Source organism: Chrysochloris asiatica, unplaced genomic scaffold (assembly GCF_000296735.1).
Source record: "Chrysochloris asiatica unplaced genomic scaffold, ChrAsi1.0 scaffold00223, whole genome shotgun sequence".
Lineage (NCBI taxonomy): Eukaryota > Metazoa > Chordata > Mammalia > Afrosoricida > Chrysochloridae > Chrysochloris > Chrysochloris asiatica.
This window is the reverse complement of record NW_006408741.1, coordinates 4,559,993-4,571,034: the sequence shown is the minus strand read 5'-3', so window position 1 is coordinate 4,571,034 and position 11,042 is coordinate 4,559,993.

The following is an 11,042-nucleotide window of genomic DNA, read 5'->3' as shown; positions in this document are numbered from 1 at the left end:
CGGTGGGGGCCGCGGGGCGGAAAGTTTCGCCGCCGCAGGCCTCCTCTGGCCCCGCGCCCCACTGCTTCGGGCCGGTCCCCGTCGGGCGGTAGCGGCCAGCGCTTTAACCTTAGCCGGCTCCGTGCCTCCTGGCGGGCTGGGCCAGACAGACTCTGTCCAGCATTACCCTGGAGCTCCGTGGGCGCCTCGCAAGCAGACCGGGGTCCCCACGTCTGTCCCCGCCAGGGGGACCCCGTCCTGCTGAGCGTCCCCTGGCAGGAGGGCCTCGTGTGACCCCTCCCCCTTTCCTCTCTAGGAAGGGGGCTGCGTAGCTCCCTGCCCCTAGGCAGCCTTTCCCAGCCTACTCTTGCCCTTGTACCCCTTCCAGAGTGGAGGGTGGGGTCTCCGTTTCTATGGCAAGTGAGGCGCTCCAGACTCCCTTGCCCTTTACCTTCCGTGACCCTGGTCCTTCTTGGCAAAGGGGTCTGGCTCATCGTCTCAGCTTCTGTGGAGTCTTTTGGGGCCTTTTGCACACTGTCTGTTGACCCTTTAGCCAGGGTAAGGGGACTTGAGCTACCCCAGATCTCTATTCCTCACCCAGTGTATGGAGGGTAGGATGGGGGGCTCTGCAGCCCCGAAGTCATTCCCAAATAGGAAAGCACATACTTCTTAAGGATTATGGGTCTCTTCACACACTTTGCTGATTTATGTTGAGCCCATTTCCTGAATTCCCTTAGTTGCCCTCTTTTTCTTATGGAAAAAACTGGGCATTCCAACACTTCTTTCCCCATTTGTCTATTTGTCCCAACATGAGCTTTCTCCTCAGAATTCCTTGTTGGGTTGAAGATGGGTGCCTCAGGAAGATGTTGCACAGGGCTTCCATTGTGCCTAGTACTAGAGTGAAAATGGGCCCCGTTCATTACTCTGAGGTCTTGAGGCAAATAAAAGTGTATTGCTTGCTTCTACTTTACTCTTGCATCTTTTATGGGGGCAGCGTTCATCCGTTGACCCTGTACCCCCACAGGATAAAGAGTCACGAGCTCTTGCTTTCTGATTTGTGATCATTGTCTGCTGTACAGCCAGAACCTCAGTTTGTGCTTCTTACGTTCAAAGGCTTTGAGCCTTCCCTGGAATTAAACTTCCCATTTCTTTTTTAAGAGAGCTCTTAGCTGCCTTCTGGCTTCTGTTTCCCAGTCAGCCATATTTCGTGAGCCCTGTTACCTTGACTTTTCCGAAATTGTATGCATGTTGGCTGGGTAAGAAGAAGCTATATGCCTCCCCATCCAGAAAAGGGAGTGTTGACACCCTCGTCGCCTACGGGCCTTTTGGGAACAGGTTGCTTGTGTGCTTCTTGTACTAGAACCTTCCTTTGGCCCTGGTGTTGTCTTTTAAGGGATCTAAACATTTCTTTGAATCTTAGAAGTTCCTGGTGAAGGGGATATATGAAACCTTTTTTATTTTTGACAAAAAGAGATTGTCAGAAGGGTATATATTTATTTACATTTGCACCTATGCACATATGTATTTATAGATGAAATCACATCCATTACTTATATGCAGAAAGTTGGAAGAGATAGATGACAAGCTATACATTTTAGATGTACAAGGGGGCTTCAAAGAGTTTGTGGAAAGATTCCATTGTCTTTCAACTCCATTTTCCACAAACTTTTTGAAGTCCCCTCATATGGGGGGACCTTTATGTATAAGATTATAAAGACACTTTACTGTCTTTGGTAACCTTTCAGCCTTAGAAGAATCAGGAAGAAATATCACTGATAAATGGCCAATTTTGCCACTCTTTCTTTCATTTGTCATTTGTTCTGTACTGAATAAACAAAATGACGTTTACCAAGTCCTTGAATATACCAAATGTAGAGTGCTTGCTGATACAGAGCAAAACTTAAGCCTTCTGAATTTAGTGATGACATCCTCTGCTTGATTCTTGTAGAGTAAAAGTACTTGTCTTGTTTTCCTTACTGCATTTTAGAGAAAAGATATTTTATATATTTTAGGTAATTGATCGGAAATAGGTGAGAGGAATATGTTTTTCTGTGCTAGAACTAGGGATGAATGGCCATAAATGTGTCTCTGTTACAGTTTGGGCGTTTAAACAACCAAGAGAAGTTGTGAACATTAGGAAAAATCCTTTTTTGTTGTTGTTGTTGAGTATTATAATTTGTGTTTAGCTGTTCCTCCTTGGCTCTTGGGCCAAGGAATGATTTGAGCCAAGCCTCTTCCAGTCATGTGCTTGTCCTCTTGTCTCCCTCACTTCCTGCCCTCCTGAAGCTTGGGGTTACTGCTGCCTGCTGTCACTCAGCAGCAAAGTCTTACTTTTTTCAGGCTTAGTTTGGAGGCTGATACCCCTCTCCCACCCACACCTACACCCACACACCTGAGAGTTGGCTTCTGGACTTGGCCTTTCAGTTAATATTGAATTGTTCAATAGGGTATGATACCCTTTGCCCAAAGTACAGCTCTTGATCTCATTTAAAAAAAATATTATTGTTGTTTCTTTTAAATTTTGTACTGTCTGTCTGTAATAAGCTTGATGGAATTGAAGTGTGTGTTGGATGGAATTTTAGAATGTAGTATTAATGATCCTTGGAAAAACGGAGTTGAATGCCTGCTGTGCATGTTGGAGTAAACCCAGTCTTGTCAACCGCTGTCCATGGTAGAGCCGTACATGCCCTTCTGTATTCCGTTGTCTGCCTTTTGGTTTTTCGCTGCTGAGCCTGGTGCTCAATACAGTGGCCCAGGGAAAGAAAGGTGAGCAAGATGAGCTTACCTGGGGTTATGACTAAAGAAAGACAGAGTTTAATGTGGTCGACCCTCTCCATGGGCTATTGGAAGTCAGCGTTTCCACTTACTCCTCCAGTGCCAGGTGTTCTCTTGTAGTTAGCCAGGCTAGCTGGATTTGCTTAACTACTTTTTTTTTTTTTTTTTTGCATCTTTTTGTATGGCTTTCTATTAGAACCTCATCCTTCCTCTTTTCTATTTTTTTGGCAGGATTTTGAGACCCATGGGAAATCTCTTTCCTGGTCTTCTTGAGGACCTTTCTTGTCCCTGCTTCTGATAAATGTTGACTTCCTTCATTTCATTGTTCAGAGGATTCAAAATGTTGATGTAACTTCAGGAGTAAGGAGCTCTGGTAGCATAGTGGTTACTAGTTGGGCTGCTAACCTCAAGTTCAGCAGTTTGAAACTACTGGCCATTCCGTGGGAGAAAGATGAGGCTTGCTGCTCCCGTAAAGATTTGCAGCCTCGGGAACCCTATACAGGGTCGCTATGAATTGGAACAGACTCCACGGCACACCACCACCACCTCCAACTTCAGGAGTAAAGCTGCTCTTAAACTGTCTTAAACTGTTCAGCCCTGGAGGTTTTAAGATTCCCCCCTAAAATAGCTTGTTTTTGGAGTTGAAACCCAAAACCAAATCCATTTCCATCATGTTGATTCTGACTCATAGTCACCCTACATAGCGTTTTTGAGACTGTAAATCTTTAGGGACCAGACAAGCTCATCTTTTCCCCATGGATCTGCTAGTAGTTTTGAACTGATGATCTTGTGATTAATAGCCCAGTGCTTTAGAGTTGGGTGGCATTATATTCATGTCCTATTTATATCAGGAGTCCTGGTGTAGTAGAATAAGCACTGGACTGCTAACCATGAGGTTGACGGTTCAAACCAACCACCTGCTCCTCAGAAACTGTACAGGGCGGCTGTGAGTCGGAATCCACTTGATGGTACTTAGGAACAACAGCAGCAGCAGCAGCAGCAGCATTTATTCCAGGTGTCAGGTCATGTGCCCTGGTGTGATTATAGTTCTTTCTGACACTTTTGAGGTGACCCATCTTGTGACTTTTTTTATCCCCATTCTTTCATTATTATGCTGGGTCATTTTTGTTTCCCAGTTCGTACAGCTTGGGGAAAGTACTTCTTTGTGTACAGTTGTACTTCTTTCTTTCTTATGTGAAAGGTAGTGGGTGATTCTTATGTTTTCTACTTTCCTCTACTTCATTGTGTCAGTTTCCTTCTTTGTGAGATCTTTGAATCTATCCTTTAGAGGAGAAATTTTCACTTCCATAATCCCGTTATGGAAATCATTCTTTCAGGGTTATGTGATCTTGCTTGGGACCAAATTGGGTCTTTGGTATGAATGGAATTTTGATGTATCTTGTTTTTGTCATTTATACTTTGTTATAAGAAAGTCTTAATATTTTGGATTGCAAATACTTTTAATTGATGATATCCCATTAAGGCTCCACCCCTTCCTTACTCCCTGCTTCTAGGAGTTGGGGTGGTGTGATGGGTGGACTGGTAGAGGCATTTAATAGCTGTCCTCCATGACTGTATGCAAGTGAGTATGTGTGTGTAGCAAAAAAAGTAAAATCAACCTTAGTAACAATGCCTAGGCATAAATTTTGGATCATATAGATATGTGGTTGATTAGAATGCTAACTTAACATCTGAACATCAACATTATACTAGGGATGTATAGAAAATAAATTCACATACATTCTTTATATAAGGAAGTGATGGAAAAATATTTTTTTTCTTGATTAACTTGTAGATTTCATATCAGATAGAACTGTAGGAGCTGCTCTTACATATTATATGACTTAATACTTTATAAGATTTTTAATGATGCTGTTACTTATGTCTCTGGTAAATAGCCTTAAATTCTTTTTGGATCCAGGTTAGATATAAATATTGATAATAATAAAAATTAATAGGAAATATATATTTTCTTCTATTAAATCATATTCCTCTCTCTACACAATGTATATAGAAGTCATTTCTACTAATGTGTTACTCTTAAGAACTCTTGATTCAAATTGTTTTACTATGTGGTTTGTCAGTGTCTTATTCTTGGGACTATGTGACTGGATATTTGTTGTGTTAACAGGTGGTATTTTGGTGCTGTGTGTATTTTTAGTATTTCCATTGTATAGATTTCTAAAATGTCCTGTACCTCGTAGATTCACCTAACATGCCTTCCCTTTTTTTGATGTTCTAGATCACATAAATCATACCTTTTTTCTGTTCATCCTTTATTTTTGGCCCCTTCATACATAAAAAGGATTTTATTGCCCTTGTCATCATTATTATAAAAAGTATTTGTGGAGCTGCTATATTCCTGGGCTTTCTATGTTTCAATAAAAAGGGGTGTTTACCATGTCTTTTGTTTTGTGTATAGTACAAGGAATTATTACTTCATTTTCTTTAAGGACAGATTGATGGAATAGGATTTGAACTACAAAGTAAAAGGTGGTAGTATTTGTGAATTAGATACCAATCTGGGGGTGAAATGCTGGGTCTCTCTGGCATCTGCACTTCCCCACATGGAAATTAGTTTTTGCTGCAGTTTAGCCAGCTTCATTCTGTGTCTTTGATTTGATCATAGTACATTTCTTTGGGTACAGCCAGTTTCACTTGGGGGCTTCCTTTACAAGGATACGTGGGGTCTTTTCCTAATGTGAATTTGTCAACTCTAATACTACTATCTTTAGTATACAAGTGTGGGGCAAGAAGTGTTCTTGCTCTGTTTCCTTCTCCATGTGACTGAATAAGAGTGCATGGTCTGTCACTCTGTTTTCATATTACTATGTGTCATCTTTGTATCTTTTTTTAGAAAAAATCCTTAATGTCCTGTAGGATAAACACTGGACTGGTAGCTGCAAGGTTGGCAGTTCAAACCCATGAGCTGCTCTTGGAAACCATATACAGGGTCACTGTGAGTTGGACTAGACTCGAAGTCATTTAGCAACCACAGTCTGACCGACCTCAGGTTCAGGATACAGATTGATCAGACACCCCCAGATACTTTCATTTTGTGCCACTCATGTAAGTGACTAATTAGAAAGTTGTTAAGTGCTGTCGAGTCGATTCTGACACATAGCAACCCTATATAGGGTTTCCGAGGAGCGGCTGGTGAATTTTTACCACTGACTTTGCAATTAGAAAGAGGGGCTTGTAAATATATAGTTTGTTTTCCATCCCATGATACTTCTTATAATATATATGTAAGGAAGACTTTCTCTATATATACTGACAATGGGTAGCAATTCCTGAGTTTTGTCTAATAGGGTGGGACAAAGTACAGGATCGTTTGCTACTATCAGTATGCTGCTTGGGTCTTTCAAAGGTTGCACTGCATCTTTCTGCTTTGAATGCCATTGCCTGCAGAAGGTCATGGACTTCCTTGTGTAAAGGTTGGTAATGCTTCCTGAGCCCTTTTTTAGCTCATTACCCTGGATATAGAGATGTATTATGTACCCCACTGTAAAGAGAGGCCAAGTGCCAGCCACACTACTTCCCTTGTACTTTTTTTTTTAAAGAGGATTGTTCATTTAACTGATTGACACAGCAGAAGATGGAAGGACCCACAGATATTTTTTAAAAATAGTTTTTCCACATTCATTCCCAAATGTTTTGCTTATTCTTGATACAGTTGCTTGTTGTTGTTGTACAAACAAGTTCTTTGCTCATTTGGAAGAGTGAAAAGTGCTGCCCCCACCCCACCCTCTTAAGTTTAAGCTGTGGAGTCCTGGTGTGGCGTTGCAGGGTAATGCGCTGGACTACAAGGTTAGTTTGAGCTGAAAGGTTGGCAGGTCAAACCCACCAGCTGCTGCTCAGAAACGCTGTACAGTGTTGCTATGGGTTGGAACTGGCTTGACACCACTTAACAATAACAGCAGATTTAAGCAGGCCTTCTAAGTCATGTAATATATTCCTTCCTGATACGTTTAGAAAAAGGTGACTGGGAGGGAGACATGAGGGTTTGGGGTTTTATCCATCACTCTACTCTCTGCAGTTACATGTGCACAGAGGGGCATGCCTTGCAAGAAATGTTTGGGATTGAGTTCTTAACATTTTTAAACATATTAATAACTGGAGGCCAATTAAGTAGTGTAATTCTGATCACGGCTGCCCCTGGGAAACTCTATAAAGGGTCACTAGGGTCAGAACCAACTGAACAGCATTTGATAGCAACAGTCGTACTTTCTAAAATGCTCCCTTTCCTCCCCATTGCCCCAGAGTCTAACAACAGTCAAAACAACAAAATCCTCAAAAAGCAAACCATGATTCTTCTGCCCTAAGGTCAGTCACTAGCTTTAGAAATGGTGCCTGGTGGGTATTTTGTGGACATGCATTCCCAGGGGGTTGAGATGTGAAGAACTGTTTGGGACATGTCACATTCAACAGAACAGGTACTGTCTCTCAAATTTTTCTTGGATCACTTATCACCTTGTGAAATTATGTATTTAATCATTTAAAAACACTTGCAAAATGGATTACTTTCCCTTCTTTTATTCTTTTCTCCCCATTGGAATGAGTTTGGACACTTGTCTTCTCATAATAGTAAATTACTGTGTCCCTACTTTTGTGTTCAACATCTCTTAAGGGAATGAGGAGCTGATTCCCAGGAATGGCAGTAGGGTAAGTCATGACTGTAACTTTTCCCCATGCATCTTATGATTTATTGCACCAATGATTTATACTTTCAACTAAATCTAGTGTCTGTAACAAGTGATAAACTTGTTATTTCATCTTTTTCAGTGCATGTTTATATCTGTGTGTTATATTAGAAGGATACACAGGTACAACCAGAGGTACTCTTTCAACTAAAAAAAAAAACAAAACAGGAAAAAGCCCTTTCCAGTTTTGGAATAAAGGTATCTCTTTTTTCCCTATCAGACTCAATTTAGATTGCTAGGGGGCATTTCTGAAGGTACATTAATGCTATCAAGAACTAATCTTTTAAAACTTTGATTTGTTTTGAAATTTTTTCCTGAAAGATCATTTCTGTGGATATATGTTTTCTGAGGCACTGGATATCAAGCCATCTGGGAACAATAAAAAGAAATGGGTACAAAGTATGAAATTACTGAATAGATTAAAAAAAGAGATGTCTTAGTGGAAAATTACCCGTTTATCTTAAATAATCTCAAGGTGATGATTGGAAGTGTAAATTCAGACAGTCTAAGAAAAAGCAGAAGGCTGATATGGTGGTTACCATTGTGAAATCGAGATCTACATGTTATGTAGAGAACACTCCCTAAATGAGGATGTTTAGAAGATAAAGAAGTTGATGGGATTGGTTATTTTGAAATGTTAAGTTTTTATTTTACCTTTAAAAAAATTAGTTAAAATAAAATAGTCCTTCTTAGTGAGAAAAATGTAAACTTTAATGAAAGTTCAGCTGTATGAAACACTTAAAAAGTGAAGATTCAAGATAAGGATTTTTTATTGTGAATCCACAAGGGGGTAGTGATGTTCTATCAAAGATATTTGTAGAGGAACTGTGAGGTGATTTCTTTTAACATTTTAGATTTACAGATAAAACTGGCATGCTTGCATTTTAACTTAATAAGATCTTCTTTTAAAAATGTTTATTGGCAACATTGTTTATTGCTTAGATTGAAAAAAAAAATCTATTTGGGTGCGTGACTACTTTTATCCCTATGAATGGTAAAGAAGAGAATGTCCTTGCAGTCTAGTGCTTTGGAGAGGTTACTAAGGATCTGAGGGTCATCTTTATTTTCTAAGAAAGTAATAATCTTAAATTTCCTGGGAAACATGAGGAATCTAGGAATCAGCTTTTTAAGTGTTCCAGATAAAGGATTTTTGTAAATTGCATCTAAGCTTTACAGCAGAAGTTTGTATTATTAGTTGTAATTTCAGTTCTGCTAAGAGATGAAAAATGTGAACAATTCACACCACTAGCTGCTTTTAATAGTTTTAAGTAGATCAAATTTTTATAATCATTTTTTTATTATATTGTATTGTTACATAAAGCATTCTTGCCCCCCTCACCCTTTCTACCCCACACATAAAAATTCCACTAGCTTACCTCTGTGTCCTACCCCATTTTATTGAGAATCGCTTAAGATTAGACTTGCTATGGCAATGTCTGGTAGTTTTCATTGGAGAAATAAAATGTGTCTAGCTGTATTATGTACTATTTTTGAATAATATGCTGTGTGGTGTGAGAAAGATTTACAATTGGGATAAGGGAGGGACTATGTTCTATTTATTTAGAGACACAGCTAACAATATCCTCAAAAAAATACTACTTCTAACATTGACAACATGAAACATCCATGGTTTAAAACGTGCTGTATATGGGCATATTGTTTGTTTTTCATTTTTGCTGTAGGGAAAATGTGGTTAGTTAATACAGCTTTTCTATTTTTTCTTTTTCCTTTTCTCTTTCTGAGCAAGGTTTTTTTTTCTTTTCTTTATTTTATTTCCTTAATAAATGACTGTGGTGATTTAACATCCCAAAGATGCACTGTTTTTTTTTTTTTTTTTTTTTTTTTTACAAGCTACTCTAAGCTCTACTGGGAGCTGATCTATGACGTCAGCATTTTCATTCATGAATTTGAGTCTTCTAAATTTCTTGTTTTGTATTCCTGATCTGACTTCTGGCACATGCACAGATCAGTTTAACATCAGTCAGCCCATAAATCAAGGGATAAAAGGTAAGACAAAAGATAAGATAGTAGGACTGTTATTTAGATAGTGCTCTAGTCACACTTGCTGATTTGCATCAGTGTGGTTTGGATAAGGTTTCTGGCCAAACAGATTGAAATCTAAAAACAGTCAGTTTAATTATTTCATGATTGTGTAGATTTAGCCGGGTTATGAACATTTTGACATTACTGTTTTGCTCTTGCTTGAGGTTCTAGTGTTACGCTGTAGCTCCATTGTCATAAAGGAGCATTTTAAAAATAATTGGATTTAGTTGAAGAATTCTTTATTTCAGAGAGGTTTGGAGATTAAGTTCTCCACGAATGAATTTAGACTTTCCTGGTCCTTCTTTTAGTTTTATTGCAGTATTTGAAATAACTTTATTGTGGTACATTTGTTTTTGTTATTATCATTAGAATTGTTTTTAGGAAACTAGAGTTAGTGTCCCTTGTGTTGGAGTTGGGTTCATTTCCCTTAGATTGTATACTTGTGTAGCTGTTGACTCCCATTTCTCCTCCAGGGAGGTCACTGCTTGTAATTTAGTGCTGTGTGAGAGCAGTTCTTGAGGAAATCTGATTTGGAGTTTTCCTCTGCAGGGCCAGGTTTGAGGCTTAGCCTCTGGTGTATGGCATCTTTCAAGCCTTCTGCAGTTGATGAATGATGAGCTTTTAAAAAGTTCATTTTCTCTGCTTTCTTGGGGGTTTGTTGACTTTTTCGATATGTAATTGCTGAGAAACATGAGCAGCAAGATGCGTTATATTTAGGAATCATCGTTTTAGCTCAGTTATAACTCAGAGTAGATGTTCAAACTGAAGCTATTTTGATTGTTACTTCTGAGTTTACTTTTTAAAAATCATGACCTCTCCTAGGCACTGTCTTATTCTACCCTTAAAGGAAACTAGAGCGATGTGTTGCCTGTTCCGTACCTTGCTCCTTTAAGTTGTAGTTCAGTGCTGTAGAATAAGCACTGGGCTGCCTACCTCAAGGCTGGTGATTCAAACTCACCAGTCACTTCTTAGAAACACTAGCTAGGGTGCTATCAGTCAGAACCGACTAAGGAAAAAGGAGCCTGGTAGTGTAGTGGGCTTATGAGTTGGGCTGCTAACCTTAAAGTCAACAGTTTGAATTTACTAGCCACTCTTTTGGAGAATGATGAGACTTACTGTTCCTGTAAGGATTTATAGCGTTGGAAGCCAAGCCCTATATATGGTTTCTGTGAGTCAGAACCAACTCCACAGCACACAAACACCACAACCACCACACTGAGTAAACATTTGAGGATGACTAAGATGTGGTGCTGTTGTTAAGTGCCATCGAGTTCGTTCTGACCCATAGCAACTCTGTATAGCATTTCTGAGGAGCAGCTGGTGAGCTTGAGCCGCCAACCTTGCACTTCAAATGGCTTTGCAATCTGGCGCATTAAGCCACAGCACCACACTGGAACTCCTGCATAAGACCTCTTTATAAAGTGTTGAAGAGCAGAGATGTTAGCTTGCGGACTAAGGTGTGTCTACAGAACCAAGTCATGGTATTTTCAATAACCTCATATGCATGCGACAATGCATAAGAACAGTGAATAAGGAAGATCG